The 24,667-nt window shown below is 40.8% G+C and overlaps 1 long non-coding RNA gene across 1 annotated transcript in view; it reads right to left on the bottom strand.

Annotated features, from left to right (window-relative positions):
• Positions 1–10,461: 10,461 nt before the first annotated feature.
• Positions 10,462–24,667, bottom strand: part of LOC132249321 (uncharacterized) — a 75,816-nt gene continuing 61,610 nt past the window's right edge. Inside the window, exon 3 of the long non-coding RNA XR_009460732.1 lies at positions 10,462–11,224. This is a non-coding gene — a long non-coding RNA (uncharacterized LOC132249321). The remainder of the gene's footprint in view (positions 11,225–24,667) is intronic.

Raw genomic sequence — 24,667 nt, 5'->3', positions numbered from 1 at the left:
GACTTTCCCCAAAAAGCAGAGGTTGAAGATAGGGCAATAGCTGACTGAGGATTCAGTGGAAAGGATAGATATATATATTTTTAGTAGGGGCTGGACAAATTACAGATTTAACAATGTTCAGCACCCTACTCTCCCAAAGGGAGGTATTGACAACCCCCTTCCCTACCCCTAAACCTTCCTTGATTGCCCAGGATGGATATAGGTCTAATTCATACCTGGTAACCCAAGCAAATCTTCTGCTTCAATGGGCAACAACACTTGAAACTAATCCATATAAACCAGACAAGATGGAGCCTTCCCACCCCAAAACTGGTTTGGTAAAATGAACAAGTTAAATAGAAACTTGTTTCTGTCTAGATAATTGAAGGGGAGGGAATGGTCACAGGGAGAGAATATCTTCTTGTTCTCTCTGTTACCTCTTTCCTAGAGATTCAAACATTAGCTCAAAAGTGAAATTCAGAAGGTTGGTTGGAAGAAATAGGTCTGTATCAATTTATAGTGTATAGGGATGGCCTGAGGAGAGCCTTTAGCCTTTTCAAGGGCAGTGGAGAGTAATAATAATACCAACAACAACAATTATTATTTTTATTATCTTCATTTGAGAATCAATAAAGAATGACATCTAAAAATACCTACTTACAACATCAACAACAGTTTAGCAAGATCCTCACAAACCAAAAGTCACATTATTTCTACACTTGTAGCAGAAATATAATAGTTAAATACTGATTAAAATCTACATTATAATATTTGCACTTACACTGACAGCAAGGAAAATAAAATACAATCATACTGAAGTGAATGGAACCTTTCAATCTGAGTAAGAGTATTTAACCCTTAGGAAGGAAAGGCTAATATTCAGTGGGCACATCTACTTGTAATTAGCACACCTGAATAAACTCCAACACAATTTGTGTACATGCGCTTGGGACTACAGCATGTTGAACTGGGGTGGCGCAGCCCCAGCTGACAGGAGGCCGCAGGAGTCAGCCTGCCAGCCGGAAGCTGCTCTGCCCTGGTTCAATGTGCTGCAGAGGGGCTAGCTGGGGCACAAGGCTGTGAAAGTGTAGGGCTAGCTGGCAGGCAAACCCACACTGTAGCACCCATGTGCTCTAGCCAGTCCCAGTCACTGTCTATATGTGCATTGCAGCAGAGTGAAGAACTCCAACCACATGATAGTACTAGTGTCAGGAAGTACTATCTTATAGTGGAGTTAATTAGTTTAATCCGGCCTAATAGCGGTGCACATGTAGATAATGACACTTTACTGCAGAGCTGATTAGTCAACACCACAGTAAAGAACACACATAGATGCCACCAGTTTATTGGAAATAACTTTGTTACATTGGAAGTTTAAGCTGGGTGTATCAGATAAAAACCTGGGACTACCCTTCAATTAGGGCAATGCTACACAGCTGATTTAAGTTACATTAGTCAGTGGAGCTGAAGCTATATCTCAATGCTGCTGATATTATTCATTTGATTAGTAAACCAAGTGCCCAACTGTTGCCTATCCTCTGCCAAATAGCCGCATAAAATCTGCATACTTCAGCCATCTCTAATGAACTGGGAAAAAGGCCCATAATTTTTTCTTTTCCATTTTGATATACAACTTAGCTAGGAACACTTTTGCAAACAAGGCTTAATGTTTTAGCGTTGAATAATGAAAAATATATGTACGTGATCTTTTAGTTACCTCTGCATTTGAGCTTGATACTAAAGGAAAAAAAATAGAACGCTTGTTTCCTTTAATTCTGAAAGGCTTTCCACATACGTACCATGATAGTAGGGAGAATCAGGTAATTAATGGGGATGTATATATGGAAAGTTGATATGGAATGATCTGAATTTGTAAAGTACTATGGGTAGACTAAATCCTATTGTAGTATTGAAACTGCCTAATTTACAATGGAAATATTTAGGGGATAATGACATCCTAGATTAGTTTGTTGCTGATTTTGTGCATTTGTTTGAAAGCATGTCCTTTGCCTTTGTATGTTGTCCTGAGCTAGGGAATTTCCTTGCAATTCTATAGCAATGTAATCTTATCTGTGAATTTGCTGACATTTTAATATCTGTTTTCATTGCAAGCTGGTCTGTTCCTGCAAACTAGCAAAGTCTAGTTTTTGTTAAGAAGCAGAACAGACCTCTAAATGGTCCTTTCCATACCTATCTTTTAATGAAAGCCACATTTACTGTGGCTGCACACCACATTGCTGGGTGCTGGTAGCTATACCTTAATTTATACTTTAAATGCATTACAGCATTTAATCTTCTTCCCTGAGTTTTTCTGTCCCTCCAGGTCATCATCTGTCCTAGCTCCCTAGTTGCTTCTCAAGTGTGACTTCTTTATATACCACTGAAGTCCTTTATTAGATCTAGTACTTAAGTGGAGCTTTGGCACCTAAAACCAAGGTTGCAAACCTGAAACCTTCTGGCTCAACTGCTGCCTATCATTGGAAGTGCCTCAACTCCAGCTTCATTTTATTTCATTTGGTTTCTTTTCACTTTAAAGTTCTACACATGTTGAGAGCTGTGCATCCTATATTTCAAAAACACACTTAAGCCTACTTGGGATTAAAAAAATAAGTTCTATATAGGTTGTATTAAGTACTCACACACCATATTTAAAAGAGAAAGACAGAAGACAAAAAATTTGTGGTGACTGTCCCTGGCCAGAGGAAGGGTATTCTTGTGTCTATATTATAATCTGGTACATAGACCCTTACCCAGGACGTGGGAAACTCATTGTCAATTATCTCTTCTGCCCAAGGGCTTTCAAGCCCATACATCTGAGGAGAGTGCTCTAGCCACCATGCTTATAGGCATTTTGGATAGGAGTTCTCTTTACCTTCCCAATGAACCTCTGCCACCTTGCAGAAGTAAATTACAGATAGACTGAGACATGCAGAGAGAAAGCAAACAAGAAGATACATGTGATATAAATCATGACACAGAGACTTAATGGGTAGTGTATTGACAAGGTGGGGGATAGACATGGCATCTGGTCCCTCCTTGAATTACTATCATATTTAATCTCATGCCACATGCACCTTTCCCCTCCAAAAGCAGCTCTCCAAAAGTGGGGTGCATGTCTTAAGCGAGGAAGGTGATATTTCTTCACTTGTATAGAAGCATGGAGATACTGAGCTGCAGAATAGCTGCACGATTCTTTCTCAGGAAGTAAGCAGAAGTGCAGTGTCCACTGTTAACTCTTGCAGTTGCCCTCAAATTGGCAGCAATTTTTGTCCGAGCAGCCAAATAAACAGTCAAACACCTGTCATTTTGTGACTGCCTGTGAAAGGGTTAACACTGGACTCCATTTGCCCTTCGTCCTGTTTCAGAAAGAAGCTGGCAATCATCATGCTTCTCCATGAAAAAGCCAGCTCTAGGCCATGACTCTGGAAATACCTTTTTTTCATTCTGTCATTAGAAAACAAGATTTGTATCCTATTTTGGGGCATGTGGCATGCAAGAAAAACATAATAGCTCTATATTAAATCCAATGACTCTAGTATAGTCTAATGTAACGTTCAAAAATAATCCTGAGAGTACAGACTAAAATCCAGGTCTCTCTCTCCCTCCTCCACCAAGTTCCCAATAAATCTTGAATTCTTTCCAAGTGGTGCAACAGATGGATGGGCAGAGGAAGTGCCTGAACAAACAGGGCATTCATAAGTATGACTACATAAAAATAATTGTATGATCAGGATTGAAGTAAATGTTTTAGAATGAGGTAACTTGTCTTTTTTATGCTCATGTAAAGCAGTTATCGCAGATCTATTATTACATTGTTGCAAACCATACTTCTCTACATAATTATTACTTGGAATCAAATAACATTAAACTAATGTTTGGACTGGAGAATAGCTGTGGGAAAATATTGAGGGTGATATCAAAACAAGGACCCAAATCCTTGACAGTTTCAGAAAGTGAAAACTCAAGTTTAAGAAAAATATCCAAAAATATTTAAGAGAATCTTAGCAAATACAGCTAGAAGTGAAACAGAAGATTTGCAAAAGGTGGGCTTGACATATAGCTGAAGACAGCCCCAAAACATCATAAACATATAGAGATGAAAGAACATGGCTTTGTGCCCAACACTTGTATTCATTAGGGAACTATGTTCTTTCAAGCATGCTTTGCAGTAGCTGAGGTCCCTTTAGAGTCTTCAGTCTCCACTTTTGTTCTTGCTATATCACAGCATGTTCTCAGTTCTTTTAGGACTCTTTCCAACAAAGGTTCAGGGTAATTTACAATAAGGGCAGAATAACTTATAAAACAGGAATGTGACAAGAGAACAAAATACCTTAAAAGAGAACTAGAATATTTACCTAAATCAAAGATTCCTGTAAATAATAGCTCAGCTTAGCTTTGTTTGCTAAATAGTAGGTCTTATAACATTTCCTAAAGACATCCAGACTCAGGCTCTGTCAGGATAGAAGAGGGTGGAAACTCCAGAGCTGAGGAGCAACTGCCAAGAATGACCTCTCAAGCATTTGTGCCAAGCAGATTTGGCATACTGATGGTACTTGCAGGAGGTCTTGGTATACGGCCATATGCTTTTTTCCATGCTAATGAATACCAGATGAATATTTGTCCTGTTTTCTCTGTTCCTTTCCATTAGGAGCAGCATTGCAAAGACTGTACCCATCACTGATTTACGTACAAGGATGTGAAATATGGCTCCAATTTCAACTTCTCAGTCCTTGTTGAATGATCTTTTCCCATATTGTCACAGTATAGTTCATCATAGGCACCTTCAGATTGCAGCAGTGGTTCCGTGCTTGTTAAGGAAAGACCAACAAACATTATTTAAGTATGTTAAGGTTCTAAATGGATCCTATTAGATTCTGCTGCAAAGACTGATGCCTCTTTATGAGTTTATTCAAAAATCTTATGAGGACACTGAGCCTAATTCAAGCTGTTTCATTTAGCATTAGTAAAGTTCCAAAGAAATTTGGGAAAGTCACAGCACAAGGAGTAGAGAGACCTGTGGCAAACTATTACACATTTGTATTTGGAAAGAAAAATGAAACATCAGCTGTCTCTAAACTTCATTCCTGGTCCCAGTCCCTTCAAGCTCATTTTCCAAATGCCAGAAAATACAAGATAACAGCTATTCTTTTCTGCTTTGGTACAGTTTTAACAGCTGAAATTACTCTGAAAACTGCCCTAAGTGTGAATGTTAGAGATAGCCAGACTTTGCAGTTCTAGAGCAGTTGTAAAACATGGATGCAGCAGGAGACAAAGATTTTACAAAGCTGGAGTTGTTTCAGACCCTTTCTATTCTGTTTTTTTCTTTTGCACTTGTACATTTATTAAAACGCAACTGAAGAAATAGGGGGTGATTTTAAAAGGCTTGGACCCCTCAATCTCTTTGTGACTTTAAAACTCTTCTCTGGAATGCTTGATAAATTTATCAGAGGAAGAGATTTGCTTTGCTTCAACCATTTTTAAACACCACATGGCCCAATTCACTAAGGTATCTGCAATTTCATAGTATAAGAATATTTAAAATAATTGATGTGTTTCCTAAATATGTTGTCTAAGGCTATAAACAGATTTCTTATTTGAAACAGACTTGATTGATTCAAGTCAAAACTTGGGACAAAAGAGTGGCACATGTACACACATAACCATTCTAAACTACATTGATGCTCCTCTGACAGAAAGGGCACACAGCCTGACAGGCTTGTCCCCTGGAATGACTGATAATTAACTCCAAGGAGCAATTATTAACTGAGTAATGTACACAACACTGTCCTGGGGAAAAGGTGTTAGCACATTTTATCTTGCATATTTCACAGGTATTTAAAGTGAGAAAAACAAACTGGTACCTCTATAGAATTCCAAAACAAAAGGCTTTATCCCTGGAGAACTACCCTCTCCCTACACCCTAAAGATTGTCAGCCCAAGAAGACTCTTGCTGTAAGCATTTTGGTTTCATTTTTATTGGCTTAAATCAACCTGTCAAACCAGCAGGTCTTTAGTTTAATTGTATACCACATGCTAAAACCTGTATCTGAGCATGTCTTTCCAACTCACAACTCCCTACCTATATGGTTACTATGCATGGGGTCCTGTACCTTCCTCCAAAAACATGCTGCTATGTTCTTTTCCCACCCTTTACCCTGCATGACCAACTGCATGTTGTAGATCAGAGGTCCCCAACCCCTGCACCGCAGCCCAGTACCAGGCCATAAAGGGTTGACTGCCAGTCTGCAGGAGGGTTGGCTGCAAACCGGAAGCCTGGAAGTGACCAGCATACTGCAGACCAGCATCTAACCCTTTTTTATATGAAGTATACTGCCAGTCCGCAGTATGCCAGTCACTTCTGGTCTGCAGTATGCAGGTCTGGAGCTTGCTGGTCCATGGTCACTTCCAGTCCATGGTTTGCTGGTCCATGGTCTAAAAAGTTTGGGAACCTTAGGTTGTACCAACATATTCCAGCTATGTTCCATATAGCCACCATACACAGGGTCCCATATCCTCTTTAATCTCTACAAACCCATGAACTACAGTTTTTTTTAACATTCATTAATAATGTTTTTATTTTCTTTATTAAAGGGATTTGTACGGGTGGGTTCAAATAGCACACTAGTTTGACAACCAACATCTTATTTATTACAGTGTTTAGGGTTACCATGCATCCAGGTTTTTCCAGACATGTCCTCTTTTTGATCTCCATCCAGGTGGGTTTTTTAAACCTGACCAAATGTCTGGGATATTGCTTTGCTCCACTAGTAGGAGCAGGTGGAGGGTGATTGGAGGCAGCAGGGAGCACAGACATACCTGCCTGTAGCTGCAGAAGTGCACACAGACCCATGTGATGCTCCCTGCTGCCTCTGATTGCCCTCCCCCTGCTCCCACCAGAAAAGCAAAGCAAAATCTTGGCCATTTGGTGAGGGGCAAGGGGGACAGAGGCTAGACTTTGACAGGGCAGGGGTGTGTGTGTGTGGGGGGGGGGAGTTGTTTGCCCCTCCAGTGGGGAAAAGGCCAGGGGGGCCCTCTGAGGGCAGTGGGGAACTCTTTGGCTGGGCCACTAGCACAGGGGCCAGTGCCTGTACTGGGGCTGAGCAGCCAGGAGATGCTGCCTGGGGGGAGGGGGATGGGGACTGTGGCCAGGCTGCCTGGCACAGCATGGCAGCCCCATCCCAGGGTAGAGAGTGCCACAAATCTCCCCTCCTCTTCCCTCAAGCCTGCACTGGGGCTGGACACACTCCACCACCACCTGCAGGAATCAGAGCCACCATGCTGTGGCCCAGGCAGGATGTGAACAGCCGGGGCCCCTCTGGCATGGCTGGGGGGACAGGGGACTGTGGGTCAGGAGTGAGGGGAACCATCAGGGCTGGGGGGGAGGGGCTGTGTATTAAGATTGAGAGGCACCAGCAGGGCTGGGGGGGGGAGGGCTGTGGCTTGGGAGTGAGGGGCACCACGGGGTATGGGGGACTGTGGGTTGGGAGTGCGGGGCAGTGGCAGCACCAGGGGCTGCAGGTCCAGAGTGAGGGGCACCAGCAGAGACGGTGGGGGGGGAGGGGGGGCGCTGTGTGTCAGGAATGAGGGGATCATCATGGGTCGGGAGTGAGGGGTAGCAGCAGGGCTGGGGTTGGGACTTGGGCTGGGGCTGTAGCCTGGCAGTGAGGGTAACAGAATAGGCAAGGACAGGGCACCGGCATGTCACTGCCTCTCTCCCCGTCATATTCTCCTCCCCTCACCCATGTGACAGGTGTCCTCTTTTTTGTACCTGGAAATACATTAACTCTAACAGTGTTGCCAAACTTCATCTCCAAGTTTTTCTGAAAAGACTTGTGCTTAATCTCTCAAAAAGACATGAGACTGGATTAAAATCATTAGTTTTCTAGGAACAACTTATTTGGAGTTGTTCTTGCTTGCTTTTAGGTAGAGTTGCTTCCCTTTGCACTTAGAGTTTATGGTTTCTATGACTAGAAATGGTCTTTAAAAAATCAAAGGAAAAAATTATAAGCTAAAATATCTGATTCAATCACCCTCAGGACCTTTAAAATATTAGGAAGAAAAAAATGATGTGGTTTTCTTCTGGGAGCAGTGGAGGAGGAAATTAAGAAAAAAATCTTACTTCCTTAAGTGGCCACATTCAGTTCAGCTCCTTTTACAATTCCTAGGAATACTGTAGCACCAAGTGTTCAAAAGAATGAGACTTTTTTCACAGCATCAAAGGAATCCAATAAACTTTAAATAAGGGCAGCATCTTCATATAGTAGTACCTGTCTCTCCTTAGAGCTGGTGACAGAAACTTACATCACTAAAAAGTGCCTATTTCCAAGCGCTGATTTCTCCCAACCTCACTCATTAGCTAACTATCTACTGAAAGAGAGAATGATTTTTATATCATCAAAATAATAAAAGAACAGCAGTGATACATTCGTGTGCCATCTACAAAACCACTAGGTGAAATGTAGACATTTAAAGTTATTGTTACTAGACTTAAACATGAAGAGATACTACATAGATATAAGTACCCCTATGAGGTGATACACCCTCAGTTCTAATGGGAATGATGAATATATTTTTTGGAAATCTTAGCTCAATTGCAAAGGAAGTTAAGAAGATTATATCTCCAAATGTGCAGTGAGGTTTGCAGACATATACCTCTGCTATATCTGTAGGTCAAGCCCGTAACACTTCTGTATGTGATTCTTTAAAAAACATGAAGATATTAGCATTGTTTCTCATTTGGGAGAAATAACCATCTCTATCACACTTGGGTGTCTAAATTTAGAAGAGAAAGGGTAAAATGACAGAAGTAATGAGCACCCACATTTACCAGGAATTTGCATGTACCTCTCACTGAAATTAAATGGTAACTGGGTGTTGAAAACTGCTGAAAAATAAGACACACATTTAGGAGCCACACTAAGTGCCAGCACCTGATTTGACATCGGCCTGAGCCCGCAGCTGAATCTCACTATTTATGTGCATTAGCTAATTGAAAAGAGTATTCCCATTTCTGAAGGACTTAATACACAGGATTAAACAAAGGTCTTAGATTACTGAAACCTCATTATTTTTACAAATTACCAACATTTCTACAGAAACTAACACCATAACACTGTGTCTACTGTAAACTGTAGTCATTAAAGATTAAAGCTGCACTTGTCAAATAAAAAAAACATGTATTATCCTTTCATTCTTGTTTATTCAAACTTCAGTAATCAGCAATAGAACATTCACTTGATGCAAATAAGTGATGTTGTACTATAAAAGTGGCAGAATTATTGGATATATGTGACACATGTCATGGTGCAATCAGATCAGAGACTTTAGTCTCAGAGTCTCAGGAGGCTGATTGCCAAGGCACTGAGAAACCATGATCTAATAGAGAGGGGAGTCCACGATAAGTCATCACTCCTTAAGGAAGTGATCCATGAAGCACAAGGGAAGTCCACCCCAGCCCACAGGCAAGGTAGCAAAAGGGCTGGGCAACCCAACCCCCGTGGCTAAATAGGGGACTCATGGAACTCCTGTATCTGAAAAGAGGAGCCTATAAGGAATTGAAGTCAGGAAACATCACCAAGGAGGAGTATTCAACACTGGCCCATACCTGTAGGGAGCAAACTAGGAAAGCCAAGGCCGAAACTGAAATCAAACTTTCTACAGGAATCAAGGACAACAAAAAGTCCTTCTTCAGATATGTGAGTAGTCAGAAGAAAACAAGTTCAACATTGGACCCTTGCTAAACCAAATGGGGCAGCTGACAACCGACACCCAGGAAAAAAGCTAATTTCCTTAACAATTACTTTGTGTTGGTCTTCCACCAGCCCAAGGGGATCACCCTGCCAAACAAGATGCAGGAGTGCCAGGGTATATGGGCAAACACATGCCCATCATTGGTGAAGATCTTGGGAGGGAACACCTTGAGAGGCTAGACATCCACAAATCAGCAGGCCCAGATGGAATCCACCCAAGAGTGCTAAAAGACCTGGCTGACATCATAGCATGGCCAATGGCAAGGATATTTGAGAACTCATGGAGCTTGGGAGAGGTTCCTGAAGATTGGAAGAAGGACAATGTGATGCCTTTCTTCAAGAAAGGGAGGAAGGAAGATCCAGGGACTGACAGGCCAGTCAGTTTGACCTCAATCCCTGGTAGGATATTGAAAGAAAAAATCATAGAAAAACCATTAACAACATGCTAATGGAATGCAACATTCTGAAAGATAGCCGACGTGGCTTCACTGTGGGTAGGTCTTGCCTGACCAACCTCATTTCCCTCTATGACCAGGTGATATATCTGTAACCCCGGTGTACCCAGTATATACTCCCATTTCCAGATAGAAGGGATGGGTTCTAGGCAGGAGTGCTGTGAGAGGGATCTGGAAATGCAAACCGGTTCCCTCTATTCCCTATAGAGTGAAGCGAGGACAAGGAATGCTTAACTATGTACAGCTTTATTAATATATACAAAATCTAAAGAAATTGATATTGAGGAACACATATACACAATTATACAACTGTCATATAGCGTTATATCCCACAAATAAGGGTGAAAGATTACATCACCTCAAGAAGCATTGAACAATGCATGGGTAAGCAGTTGATTTGAAACAGGTAAGTACAGGAAAGCATCAAGAAAGAGGTCCCAGCAGAGCTCCAGCAAAGAGTCTACATGCTCTACACTCTTCAACCCGACTGACCTGTTTGCAATTTGGGGGTGGTATGGGGTAGCCATGTTCTGCACCGCATTCCTGGGTACGCGCCAGGGGTTGCAGACTCGAGCTGCCTCAAGCAGCTCCCAGAGTCTGGCTCTGTGCACCAAGCTGTGCACTGTTTGCCACGATCCTCTGTGGTGAGGCTGGGGATGTGACCGCTCACCGCTTCTGTTCAACAAGGGGGGTTTCAGGGCTCTTCAGGGCAACGGCTCCGCCCTGCTGGCCAGCTCACACCAGCTTCTTCATACCAGTGTCCATCCTTTTATCTGTCCCTTGACACAGCTGCCCGTGTGCTAGGCATGCTGCTCTTTTATACCCACCAAGGGCTCCGCCCCCGGATTGCAAACGGACCAATCAGGTTGAAGCAAGGTGCAGGCTTCAACTGGGTCTGGGTTTTCTGCCTTGCCCCAGGCAGGGACAGGGTAAGCTGCTCCCAGCAATCACCCAATTGGTGGAAGGGCTCCACCAATCACATTGAAGATTCTCCAAGCCCAGACGCACAGGGCAGCTACCGGTAAACCTGTCACACGTCACCTGGACAAAGGAGAAGAGGTTGATATAATTTATTTGGACTTCAGAAAAGCCTTTGACTTGGTCTCCCATGAAGTCCTCATGGTTAAACTGGGGAACTGTGGCCTTGACAACCTTATGGTCCAATGGCTTAGGAACTGGCTCTGTGGTCAGACCTAGAGAGTGATAGTCAATGGAAGCATGCCAATATGATGTATGGTGACTAGCAGCATCCTGCAGGGCTCAGTACTTGGACCAGTACTCTTTAATATATTTATAAACTCTCTAGAATCAGATATCAAAAGCAGACTGGCTAAGTTCTCTGATTACATCAAATTATGGGGAAATTCAGTCACATTAGAGGATAGGCTGGTGATTTAGGCCAACCTGGACAAGCTCATAAGGTGGGTGGATCAAAACCTGATGGCATTCAACAGAAAGAAATGCAAGATGCTCCACCTCAGGAAAAAAAAAAAATTGCATCATACTTATAGTCAGCCGTGCTACACTCACTAGCACCATGACCAAAATAGACTTGGGGGTCATGATTGACCACAAAATGAACATGAGCTGCCAATACAATGCCGCAGTCAGCAAAGCAAACAAAACCCTGGCTTGCATCTACCAATGAATCTCAAGCAAGACCCAGGAAGTAATCCTCCCACTTTACTCGGTCTTGGTGAGGCCATAGCTGGAATACTGCATCCAGTTCTGAGCTCCTTTAGAAAGGATGTGGAGAAGCTTGAGACAGTCCAGAGGAGAGCCATGTACATGTTTAGAGAACAAGAGAACAGGCCTTATGAAGAGAGGCTGCGAGGCATGGGACCCTTCAACCTGGAGAAGTGAAGGCTCAGGGGGGGACTTGGTGGCAGCCTATAACTTTATAAGGGGTGTGCATCAGGAACTGGGAGAATGTCAGTTCACCAGGGCATCCCAAGGGAAGACAAGGTCTAATGGTCACAAATTCCAGGAAAACCATTTTAGGTTGGACACAAAAAAAAGTTTCTTTGCTGTCTGACTCCCCAGAGCCTGGAATAGACTTCCCCGAGAAGTAGTGGAATAAACTACTCTGGACACTTTTAAGATACACTTGGATGCCTATCTTGCTGGGATCATTTGACCTCAGCTGACTTCCTGCCCCTTGGGGCAGGGGGCTGGACCTGATGATCTTGCAAGGTCCCTTCCAGTCCTGATGTCTATGAAATCTATGACATCTATGAATTTATTGTAAATTTAGCGTAAGAAAGCTAAATGGCATACAGAAGGGCACTTGCAAACTTTTAATACAGTAGTAGGTTATTCCAATTAAAATTGTCAATTGTCAAGTCAACTGTATTAAAAACCCAAGATTCAAAAGTTCACTTTTCATCCCATACTTATGAGAATCTGGGAGTAACTCCACAGGCCTCAATGGAGTAATCAGTGCTAATGTTTTCAAGAAAGATTGGAAACCAACTCAATGTCTGGAGAAATAACAAACAATTTATAAAGAGACTGACAAAAATGTTAACTCTTTTTACAGTGTCTTTGTACTCTTCCTTGCTTATTTATTTTTTAATTGTATAGTGATTTTGACCAAAGGTTTGTTACCAAAGAACCAAAGAGTGCCAATTCATCAAAGCAAATTTTTGGAGAAATCTTTGGTCTTGATAGATTCATTTTTGGGGGGTTGGACTATCCAACATTTTTTATTTGTTTCTTTAGTATGAAAGTTTGAGATCAACTATTTATCCCATTTTGGGCTATAATTATTTTTTTAATTTCTTAAAATTCTCCATGTTAGGAAGATCATTCCCTTCTGTAACTACTTGTAACTTATAAGCAACAAAGACAAAATGAAACTTTAAATCCAGCCTTGATTAAAAAAAAAACCCAACCTATTCATAATCTAATCCCTTGTAACAGCATTAGCAAGAATGAAAGGAGATAAAAATGTAAACAACAGGTATACAGTAAAGGATCCTCCAAAATCCATACTAGTTTTTATGAAAACAATTCTAACACATGATTAGAATGTGCTTGGCTTGAAATGTTTTACAGAAAACTTTGTTCAAAGTTTAAATTATTTTAATTTTTCAGCTATTAACAAAATAGTTACTTCTGCCTTTTCTCTTTTAGTTTCCCACTACTTATACATACACATACACATCTTGAAAATGTTTCACCCAAGCACTTGTAATATGTCTAAATGTCCTAGACCTAGAAAACTTCTAATACTAGAAATATGAATACTCTAAGTGTAGTTCTAGAGAATAACTGTTAAGAAATATTAGGGGACACTGCTGGGAAGCACAAGTAGGGGACTTCATCTGTTAGAACAGTATCATTCATTGAAAGTAGATGTACTTAAAATTGTGAATATATAGAAATATTCACAATTGAAACCAATGTTCAAGTGGACCTGTGGCTTTCTAGGCATGTCCTTTGAGTGTTGCCAGGTTTTAAATGGATGATATTGATCAGCCCATAACAATAAAAGAAACAGACATGGCTGAACAACTGTGCCATTTTGTTCAAAATTATCTTCAACTAAGACCAACTGTTCATTTCAGAATGCATTGCACAAAAAGCATTTAAGCAAATTAAGAAATAAATCTGATTTCTCAGATTTTATTATCTAGTTTAAAATCATTGCATCATAATCTTCATTTATAGCTTACCCAGCTTTATGAATGGATTACATTTCAAAATCAGGTGCAATAACTCTTATTAGCCTACATTTCATAATTTGTTCTTTTGTAGAATTTACAGTGTTGGAAGCTCTCTAAAATAATGGTCATTAAAATAAGTAACAATTTTATTCAATGAATTATAGAAGTCAGGGTACATTTTAGAGCATCCAGCAAACATTCATTTATCCAGGACTCAAAGACTGTTATTTGATTTTAATAAAATAAAATCCTGCTGTTGTCATCTCCCGAGTTCAAGTCCACGTTCTTTTTAGTGCCAACTGTTTTGAATATCAATAACCTTTCAGAAATGAATGGTCATGTCGTTTTAATGCCAGAAACCCTTTTTAATGCATGTTATATGCTAAACTTATTTCCCAGGACTTAACCTGGGAATTATTTCCCTGGACTTATCCCATTTAGCAGCACTAGGTCCTTGAATTCGTATGGGCTCATCAATTCTTCACTTTTGACATACCGTTTAACATTCAATCTTTTTTTTCTCTCAGTACTGTGCAGAAGTTCAGTTGGAGGCACTGAAGTTGTTCTGTACTGTATAACAAAGTAATGAATCCAATATCAAAAAATGTCATGACCTCCTTTTACTTGTGGAAGAGTGCATATGTTCTTTTGAAGTCTAGTCAGCTTCATATCCCTCAAACTGACTGCAAAAGACAAATACTCAAACTTAATTAGTTAATAGTTCAATCTCATAATGACAAAAATGTCACAAGTTATTTAATGCGAGTTGTCATCAAGTAGTCTGGTAAGGAGTACTTCTAGTTAAACAAGGCAACTAAAGTGACAACATTTTCTTAAACCTAGAGGTACCATTTCCTGCATGCATATAGACAGGTATCCAGGTTGTAGCCATTTTGGTCAAGAGGCAAAAGGAGTCAAAACTCATGGCAGAGGTGATATCTTTTATTAGAACAACTAGAGATTTGCAAAAAAAAAAATCTTTATTTGCAAGCTTTCAGGCACGGACACCCTTCATCAGGCATAGGAGATTGCAAAGATTGTAAAAGTTTTAGTTAGAAAGGAAAATTCATATTTCACAGGAAATTTCACATTTCTCTTTTTGAAATTAAAACTTCATAATTTTACAAGAAGGAAGCAAAATTTACCACCTGAACCCTGAGACCCTGCTCCTGCCTTTGTTCAAGCTAATTTGCATTCCAACAGAGCCCAGAGGTACCTCTCCACAAAAGAGATTCCTGCCCACAAGAGCATTCCATCTTTCCACTCTTCTGTGAAATACGAAGCATCATAACCATAAGGCAATATAATTCTACATCCTGCTTACCACCAGAGAATTTCAAGGTAAAAAGATTTTTTCCAACTTTTTCCTGAGCCTAATCTGCACAAAATGAACTGTTCCAAACAGGAAACTTTACCACACCTGTAGCTGTCTGTTGAAATAAGAATTTTCAGTTCTATTGAGGAGAACCTTTACAGTCTTCACAATCTACTATGCCTGATGAAGGGTGCCTGTGCCCAAAAGCTTGCAAAGAGAGATTTTTTTTTTTGCAAATATATAGTTGGTCTATTAAAAGATACCACCTCTGCCATGAGTTTTGATTCCTTTTTGCATATTGACAAGCATTTGTTTTTGTTTTTTATCTAGGCCATCAATGAACAGGCACAACTGACATTTGTCATGTGCAACATGACTTCTAAAAAATGACTCAAGCAAACCATCTATTTTCAAATCAGTTACGGTTTTATCCACTTTTAAAATCCATTTTATTGTTTTCAGAGCAGTTTAATGAAATTTTGCTCGCTGGCCAAAATTTATTTGAGGAAATTTTTGGTTAGGCCTTTCTAATAAAGAACCCAATAATCAAAAACTGAATGTTTTCTTTGGCAAAAAAAGTTATTGGATTTTGTTTTTTGCTGAAGGTTTTACTGAAAATGAAACTCATTCTAAGTCTGGCTTTCAGGGCATTCACCTGGGATGGCAGAGATACAAGGGCTTGAATCTTGATCTGCAACTTGCTAAGTGAATGCCCTAACAACTCAGCCATTGCTTAGCTGCATGCTTATCCTGCTGAATTTCACCCCAAACCTAAGAAATGCTTTGCAGTGAATGTCACTTTAAAAAAAGTGATGAACATTTTCATGAAATATTTTAATTTTTATAAATCAACATCTTTGGTTTTGTTGAAATCTGTTGAGGCAATGAAAAGTTCCTAATGATCACTGACTGTAATTTCTGTTTTGAAACTTACCCTAAGAAAGAAATATAATGGGAGGCTTGCTCCCTATAGCATGAGTTCCACTCCAGTATCTAAATATTTTCAAATGTTTTTTCCAGTTTTTTCCATTTTAAAATCTGCAACAGTGATTGGATTTACCCCATTACTATACCTTTGTACATAATTGTGACACAACAACTTTTCCAATGAATCCCCAAACCATGATTGTTATGTTATCAGTCTTTCTCTGTCCATAATGTCAAAACTAACTCCAAAAAGCTGAGTATACAAATATACAAGGCATAGTTCAGCGCTGTTCACCTAGGGTTCTTAGTATATTCACGAGGGCTGTGTGAAGCTTCGGGTGCTGATTCGATTTGGCAGAAATTCGGCCCCATTCGGTAGCTGAATCTCCAAATCCAAATTGAATCAAGGGACCAATAAAAAGGTCTGAATTGATTCGAAGCTTTCCAAATCTTTGGAAAGCTTTGACGATTTGGGCAATCCCCACCCACTGCAGCAGGAAGCTGGAGCTGGACTCAGAGCTGATAAGTAGGAGGCGGGGGAGCGGGGGCTGGAGGACAGGGAAGGTGAACATGGGGGGCCCCATCCCCACCTGCTCCCATGGCCCCACCATGGCTGCCCCACCTGGCCCCAGCTCCCAGTGCTTTAAAAAAAAAGCCTCCACACACTGGGTGCTGCTGGGTGGGGGGGAGGGGGCAATCCCCACTGCTCCCCACTGCCCCATGCTGTGTGGGGGGCTTTGCATGAGCCCCCTGACCCCCACCCCCTCTCCCAGTCCTCCCCATGGCTGCCCCGCCTGCCCCAGCTCCAGCCCTCTAAGAAAAAAAAAAAAACCCAAACCCCAAACTCACAGGCTCCTGCAGCAGCCCTGGGGCTTCAGGGGGCTCATGGAAGAGCCCCACATGTGGTGGGGGGCAGCAGGGATCCCCCCCACCCCCACCCCTACCAGGCAGGAGTTGATGAGTCCTGGAGTGTTTCATTTTTTTTGTAAGGGGTGCACCGCCACGCTTAGGGGGTGCACGTGCACCCCCTACACATCACCCCTGAGGCCTAGTATTCACACTGTCTGTGTGCTGGAGATGGGAGCATTACCATGAAGCACATGCAGTCCACTAGCTCAACTCTGTGCGGGCCAGCCCTCAAAAGTGAGACATGTTAGCCACCCTCAGCATATGCATGTTTGCTGATACATGCTGCAGGTAACTGTCACAACCCAAGTTGTGAGTTTTTGTTTTGTGTGCTTCGGCACAGCTAAATTGCTCCCCGCTAAATTGTTCCCACCAAATTGCAGCTTCTTTGCACGGTGGAGTTTTCTGCTGCAACAGAGAACCCCGGGTGCAAAAGAAGTTCCCGCCAATTCGTAGCTTTCTTTGCAGTGTGCATTTCTAAGTTGCAGCACGGTGATGCACGTTGCAAAGAGTTCCCGCCATTTGTATTCTAATTCGAGCCCCATTATTGGTTTACGTTAAATTATTCACACGTGGCAGCTAGCGATTGGCCTGCTAGCCGTATAAAAGGCTTGTGTGGTTTCCGCCCTAGTTGGAGGACTCCACGAACACCAGGGGAAGGAGACTTCGCGCTGTGTGAAGATCTCTAAGAGCTGCGGATCCTCACGGACCCAACGCATTCTAAGCAGGCAACAGAGGTCTGATCAGCCTCTAGCCTCTCCCTGTTGCCGTACGATCCTAGACGTATCCTTCCCTGCGCGCCAAAGAGACGGATCCACAGAGCCTAGCAAACTTCGTGTGAGTGAGTCTATTCAGAGCTCTTTACTGGACGGACTTTCTCCGGTTGGTCTGACAGGCCAACCGGAGGTTTAGAGCCTCCAACCGGATGGGCTAGAAGAGTGTTCCCGGAGGAACTCTAGTCCACCTCTCTTCTTTTCTATCCGCAACTGTAACTCAAGCAAGTTTTTCAGCCTGCACCACGACCATCTCGGTGTAAGTAAAATAATCTTAAAATCAACCGTTACGTGTCTGTGCCTAATTCTAACTCGGCGCCCGCCCTCTCCAACCCTGCCTGCCCGGGCTGCCGGCCACGGCCCGCGTGCAGAGCGACAAAAGCGACCCGGGGTCAGACACGGCGCGCACAGTAACATTAAGGATAAAGTGACACATTACACTTAAACCAATAGATATAGAATGTCCCTATGATTGCAGAGTGAACCCTACTGCACACACACATATGTGTGAGAATATATATATATATATATATATATATATATATATATATATATTTAAGAAAAGTTTTTTTCTGAATAAAGTACTTTACCCACACCTAGATCTTCAGATTGCTTATATTAGGAATGGAAGCTTTGTCTTCTGAAGGAAAGGAACATTTCTTATAATGGCTGGTACAGTGCCTAAGCATAGAAAGATGACAGTTTGTGACTGGGACTCCCTAGAACTACCATTCTTCAAGTAATAAAATAATTTGCACAAAATCCCTGCAGGAACACAACTCCCTATATGTCTCTATTCATTGATGTACTGCAGGTTTTGGGAAAGGAATTCTACACCTCCTGCACTCAAAAATATAGCAGCTGAAATGCCATTCATATACACTGGTGAGATCCTTTCCTGTTGTACTGCTGCTGCTGGAAATAAGAGAAGAGAAATTAAAATGTGTAGTGTCTTTTCAGCTCTGTCTCAGCTTGTGGTGACTCATTCTTCCAGGCTGCATCTACACAAGACACTGACTGTACAGTAGCTCATTACTCCTGAGCAGTAGCATCACATGGCATGAAGCATAGCATGATGCAAAAGTACTTGCATACATTTAGTATTTATGTATGCAAGTACTAAATGACTGTGCAGTAACAACTGCACAGTCAGCATCTTGTGTAGACATGGTCCCAGTTACCTTGAAGGGGTCAAAATTACATCACTAGAAAACTGATATAAAGGAGATAGTAACAGGCACAGACATGATTCTAGACCCTTATCCTCAGAAGAGCAGTCCCTGTGGATTCTCAAGTCTCCTAATTGCCATTTAAACTCATTTTTAAAATATATGGGCCCATCCTTGTCTATCGTAGTACAGCAATAATATTTATTTTAGAGGAGGCTTATATATTAAGTATTTCTTAACCTCTGCTATTCCAGGAAAATTTAACATGGCACATATTTTGTGTCCCTCTCACCCTCTTTTTTTGGACGTTCTAGCAAACGGGAAGGTTAACATTAAGTTTTAGCATATTCTTGAGCCAAAGGACTTGTCTGCAAATTTCATTTTAAGAATTCTTTCCATTGAGAGAACATTTGTAACTATGAAACAATAGAAACGACAAGGTCATGTTTGAGGAAGGCGTAAAGGGAAACAGATGTGACCTTAATGAAGGTCCTTAGCAAAAAGCAAGTCATGCTGAGTTCCCATAGAACAAACTGGCAAAGCCCAAAACCAGGTTAATCAAAATAGCAATAGTTCTACAGTGCTAATTAAATGTTGCAATGTTCTTTTAAACTCTAGACAACAATATAATTATTTGCAGGGACAAGAAGAGATATTAAGAACTGCAGGCAAGCTGTCCAACCAACTGATTTATATCATTACCTGCTAGTATTGATAGAATGCTGGCAAGGAGTAAAGCATTATGACTAAAATTAAAAATCAGACCTACTGTGAAGTTGAAAAAGGGATTTTTATAGCAGTACCACAATATGCTCTGAGTTCAGAGGTCCTGATAGCGAACAGCCACAGTAAACTCATGTTATTATACTAGAAGTATATTTTAGGTACATTATATGTACAGTACACATATATACATATAAAATATATAAACAGGATCAAATATGGCTCAGACACTTACTTGTATCTGTATTAAAGTTAATCCAAGTTACATATATATCTGTGAATCAAATTCATTTTATATGATGTATTATCAAATAAAATAAATCCAAGCACTCTTAAAATTAAGTAAAAAAATAATTCCTAATGATATGCATCTATATTTTCATCCCTCTTAAGCAATTCCACTGAGACCAAACAATGAAACTATATTTCTTCCAAACCTCGCATATTGCTCAGAAACGCACTAAGAAAAACAAGTTAAGCTTGAAGATTTTTCTCATATCAATGAGAGCAGGATGTAAATGTGGTACTTAAGCAATGGCTAGCTGGACAATCAATCCAGTCACAAAAGAACACTCCAAGATTATGGCGACCTAAATGTCCCAGAGTGCAAGTGTTCATAGGGCTTAGGTTACCCAAAGAACAGTGTACCCAATCTAAAGTTAGATCTCGTCTGAGGTGAACTAACTTTAGATCAGCAAAGGGTTAACCTGAACTAGTGAGAATTAATCTGTCCTAGTGAATGCTTGTACACATTTACAGGCAGCCCCCAGGCTGGGAAATACCAAGCACTCTGCACAGCCCTGGGGCTTGCTGTTTTCACTGTTGCCACATTCTGGCCAGACTACTATTAACCCTGGCAGGGCCAGCACAAGGATTTTTGCCACTCTAGGGAAAAAAAAAATTTCTGCCTTCTCTTTTTATTCTGGGAGGCCTGACAACCTAGAGTGCCATTTTTGGCACCCCTTACAATTTGCCACCCTAGGCAGCTGCCTGTTTTGCCTGCGCAGTTAATTCAGCTCTGTCCCCAGGGCAGTAAATCTCTAAGTCTCAGGAACTCTGCTACCACTCACAGGGAAAATAGTATGAAGGTCAAATTCTGCCCTCAGTCTTCCTCATGCAGTTTTAATTTCATTGGACTAGTTCTAGCTTCTCTTACATTGGAATAAATCCAGAGTCATTCTGAATGCATAACTTGGCATTATAACAGAGATCATCATATATTTCTTTTTCATGGGTTGAATCTCTTTTGTCTTTAAAACTTACCATTCTAATTAAGTTAGAAAAATGTCTAAATAAAGTGTGCCTAGTTTTATTAGCACCCTTGCTTAACTTGTCTGGTGTCTGAGTAATTCTAGTCAATAAAGAATTGGGTTTTTTAACTTAAAGTATTACAGTCATTGTTCTTAAAGTAAAATATCATTCCATATGTTGACAACTGGAAAGGGTTACAGGTTTTCAGATTCTGCATTTCTTTAAGCTTAGAACTTTTGCCCACTTGGAACTAATGAGTTTCCTTCCTTGCTTATCTGCCAATGCTCCAGCGTCAAAATTAAAGCATGTACAAGGCAACAGTGATATTTTGAATGAGCTGCAGTGACACAGCATGCCTTTTTTTTTAATTAAACAATTTATTTTTCACAATATTTCCATGCTTTCTCAGAAAGAACTGTGTGTTCCCATGCTAATCCTTAATCACTATACAACACTTATGTCAAGAGCCATAAGCAAGCCATGGGCCTTGCTTATGTCAAGACCAAAACAGGTGATAATTGAGATGGAAACTAAGATGGATAATTAAGATAATAAATAAGAATCAAAAATATTAGTTCTCTTTTCATTTTGACAGACCTTCCTGAAAAGGCTGCACATAGCAGACCTTGAGTAGTAGCAAACTTTCTCAAATGGATCAGTACTGCTAGAGTTCACACCAATTACAGAAAAAGGCACGTTAAACCTGAAACACTGAACCACCATGATAACTGTTAACCAAAATTAAAAATAATTGGTGTGTGATGATATTTCTTGGCAAGTAAAACAAGAACACCTGAAATTGCTTAACTGTTTGGCTAAGTATGGACTCTCAGCCAAGAATCAATGTTCTAAAATCATTACTCTACTGTCACAGGTAACTCCAAGGAACAGCCTACAAAATATTGTGATACCTGGGGATTGCTGAGGAGCTGAACCCATAGATCTGTGCTCAACCTTTGACTAAGAACAAGAATAATGGGAGGGATCTTAATTCCTAAGGCTTTGGACCTGGAAACCAGTCTGGTAAAAAATGTGAGACATGGACATTGATAGATATGGATACTGAGGATAGATATGTTGCATTTGAACTTAAATTGTCTTTTGTGTTTGGACATGGAAATAAGTTGAGAAACATAGACATATTGTATATATAAAAAAGATATCTGTAGATTTCTAGGTTATGCTGATACCCCAAAGCTGTATGGTGTGGTCAGCCTATTCATTTAAAGGAGAAATTAATATTCATAATTCTATTTAGCACATTGACCATACATAAGCACTACAAAGATGCTGGAAGCCAGATACACAATTTCAAGATCTTCAGGAAATACCATGAAAAATTCAACTGCAGATGAATGCATCCCATCAATTATCCCACATCTATTGACCTCAAGATTCATTAGACAAAGAATTAATCTTGCAGACATACCTGAAAGCAGTAACAGCTGCTTCTTGTTGATCTCAGTCTGCTCTGAAAGTCTTTTAAATGAGTTTAATTTTGTATTTCTGCTTTTATTGATCCAGCCTGTAAGTACTGATTTAATTGCAGCATAGTGACACGTGACTTTTTTTGCACAACACTTTAAAAATGTATTATCTATATATTATAGGATCATTATAACATAGTGCATTTAAACTAAGGGAATTTTTCCACCTATACCCAAAATACATAATTAACCTGAAATAAAATAGTTAATACATAACACTTACTCAAAAGTTTTTTTTTAAAAGAGCCAAACTATTTGTAATAAACAAAAGAAAACAGAAGATGTGACACATGCTCTAATCACTGTTTACCAGGAATACAAAAAGCAAGCAACATAGTTCAAGAGCTGCTGTGTATTACTGACCCATGGAAAAGGTTGACAGTTAGAGATGGAAGATATGCAGCAAAGGGATATGGGCACTGATCCACACAGATAACAGACAGCAGGTGACTGACTCTGACTTGCATAATGAAAACAAGCATCAGCTACTGAGGCTCTTATGACATAGAATGCTGTTACCCAGTCTTTCAATACTTTTTTTCTCGTCTTACGAACGTTTCCTTTTCATAAAAACACTTTCTTAGTTTTTAGTTCTATAAGCTTCTGAAGAATTAACTGCATACCCAGCAAGAGAAACACTCTATCTTGGTCACCGGCTACAGACTCTTCTTGACATGCAGTTGGTATTGGTATTGGTCAGAGATTCCTGAAAGAATAGACTGGCATGCAAGCGGGTTGACCTCTGTTTCAGAACTAGCATATATGCCAATGAAAGAGTTATGCTCAGACTACCCTAGTTTCTGATTCACATACTTCTCGCCACTGGAAAACCACCTACACATGTCCTACAACTCAATAAATTCTGGTGGCACATTTTTAAAGAGGAGAGGTAAACTTAAGTGCTAATTTATTACTGAAGTAATCACATTAGCTTCAAATGTTACTCCTATTTTACACTAGAATCAGATCAGAATATATTCTTCAGTATTCATAAGTATTTACATTCATGCTGTGGACTTCTCTTTTGAAATTGGAATGGAATTTCTGAGGTCATTGATAAGTTCATAGATTCAGAGTCTAAAGCCAAAAAGGTCCATTAGATTTTATTAGGCCTGTATGCCACGACAGTCTCTGCAGCAGGGACTTTTATAGACAGAATTTTCCAATGAAATCACAAACTTCAGCATCAGCAGAATTCTGCAATGGAGACCAACAGGAGAAACTTCCCTGTTAATGATAAAGAGTGACAGGATGAGATAACTCTTAGTGTGTGCAGATGAAACATGGACCCTAAATTGAAGCAGTGGGTTTAAAAAAACAACGCTTCAATTTAGGGAATATTAAACCCTCATGTCGTGCACATACCCTGCTGACTTACGTGCCTCTCTCTGGCAGGGAGGGGAGGGCAAGCTGCTGGCTGGCGGGGCGGTCCCTGGGCTGAGGGGGGAAGGGGGTGTGGTGCCATGACAATCCAGCTCAGGTGGCCCCCAGCCACGAAGGGAAGCACCAGGCCCCCACGCAGCTCAGCTCAGCTCAGCTCAGCTCAGCTTAGGCAGGCAGGCTCCAGAAGTGGGGAGGGGGGCAAGGAAGATCAGGCTCACCACTTTTCTTGGGGCAAGCTGCTTTCCTGGGCTGCTGTTGGGAAACTCCTTGAAGGAGTTTTAGGTTGCTGCACTGCAAGTCATTTAGGTGCATGATGCCACCAAATTGTCTACAGCAGCTGGAATTAATGTGTAATACGCCACCAAGGCATGCAAACACCAACACTATTAAAGCGGTGCAAAAGCATTTAGACTGCTTTAAAGTGTTGTACACACATGGCTCTTGTTTCATCTATACACGGCCTACATTCATTGAGGACATTAAGATTACAGCCAAAACACTGGAGCAGATCTGTGTGTGGATTGGGACAAACCCCAGGTGTATGTGAATGGTCTATAGAGCCCTAGTAATCACCTTGATTGAGAGGTCATAACTAATCTAACCTGGGAATGATAAGAACATGGATCAAAAGTAGATAATGTAACTAGTTGGTCACAAAATTCTGCTTGGCTATTAATCTAGAGATTTCTAAAAGAATTCGAAACTAAAACCATGGTTCATTTCACTAAGGTTAAGACAGGAAGTTACATGCTGTTTCAGCTGCCTCATTCTTTTGGACATAATGTTCTAGTGACAGGTCTAAAGTTCTTCAGGGGACTTGAGAAGAGTTTTGCCGACAGCTACTATGATAGAAGCCAATGATTTAGTATACCTCCGGGCCAA

This window comes from Alligator mississippiensis, chromosome 3 (assembly GCF_030867095.1).
Source record: "Alligator mississippiensis isolate rAllMis1 chromosome 3, rAllMis1, whole genome shotgun sequence".
Classification (NCBI taxonomy): Eukaryota; Metazoa; Chordata; order Crocodylia; family Alligatoridae; genus Alligator; species Alligator mississippiensis.
The sequence above is the reverse complement of the archived record's forward strand: the minus strand, read 5'-3'. Positions and strand labels throughout refer to the sequence as shown.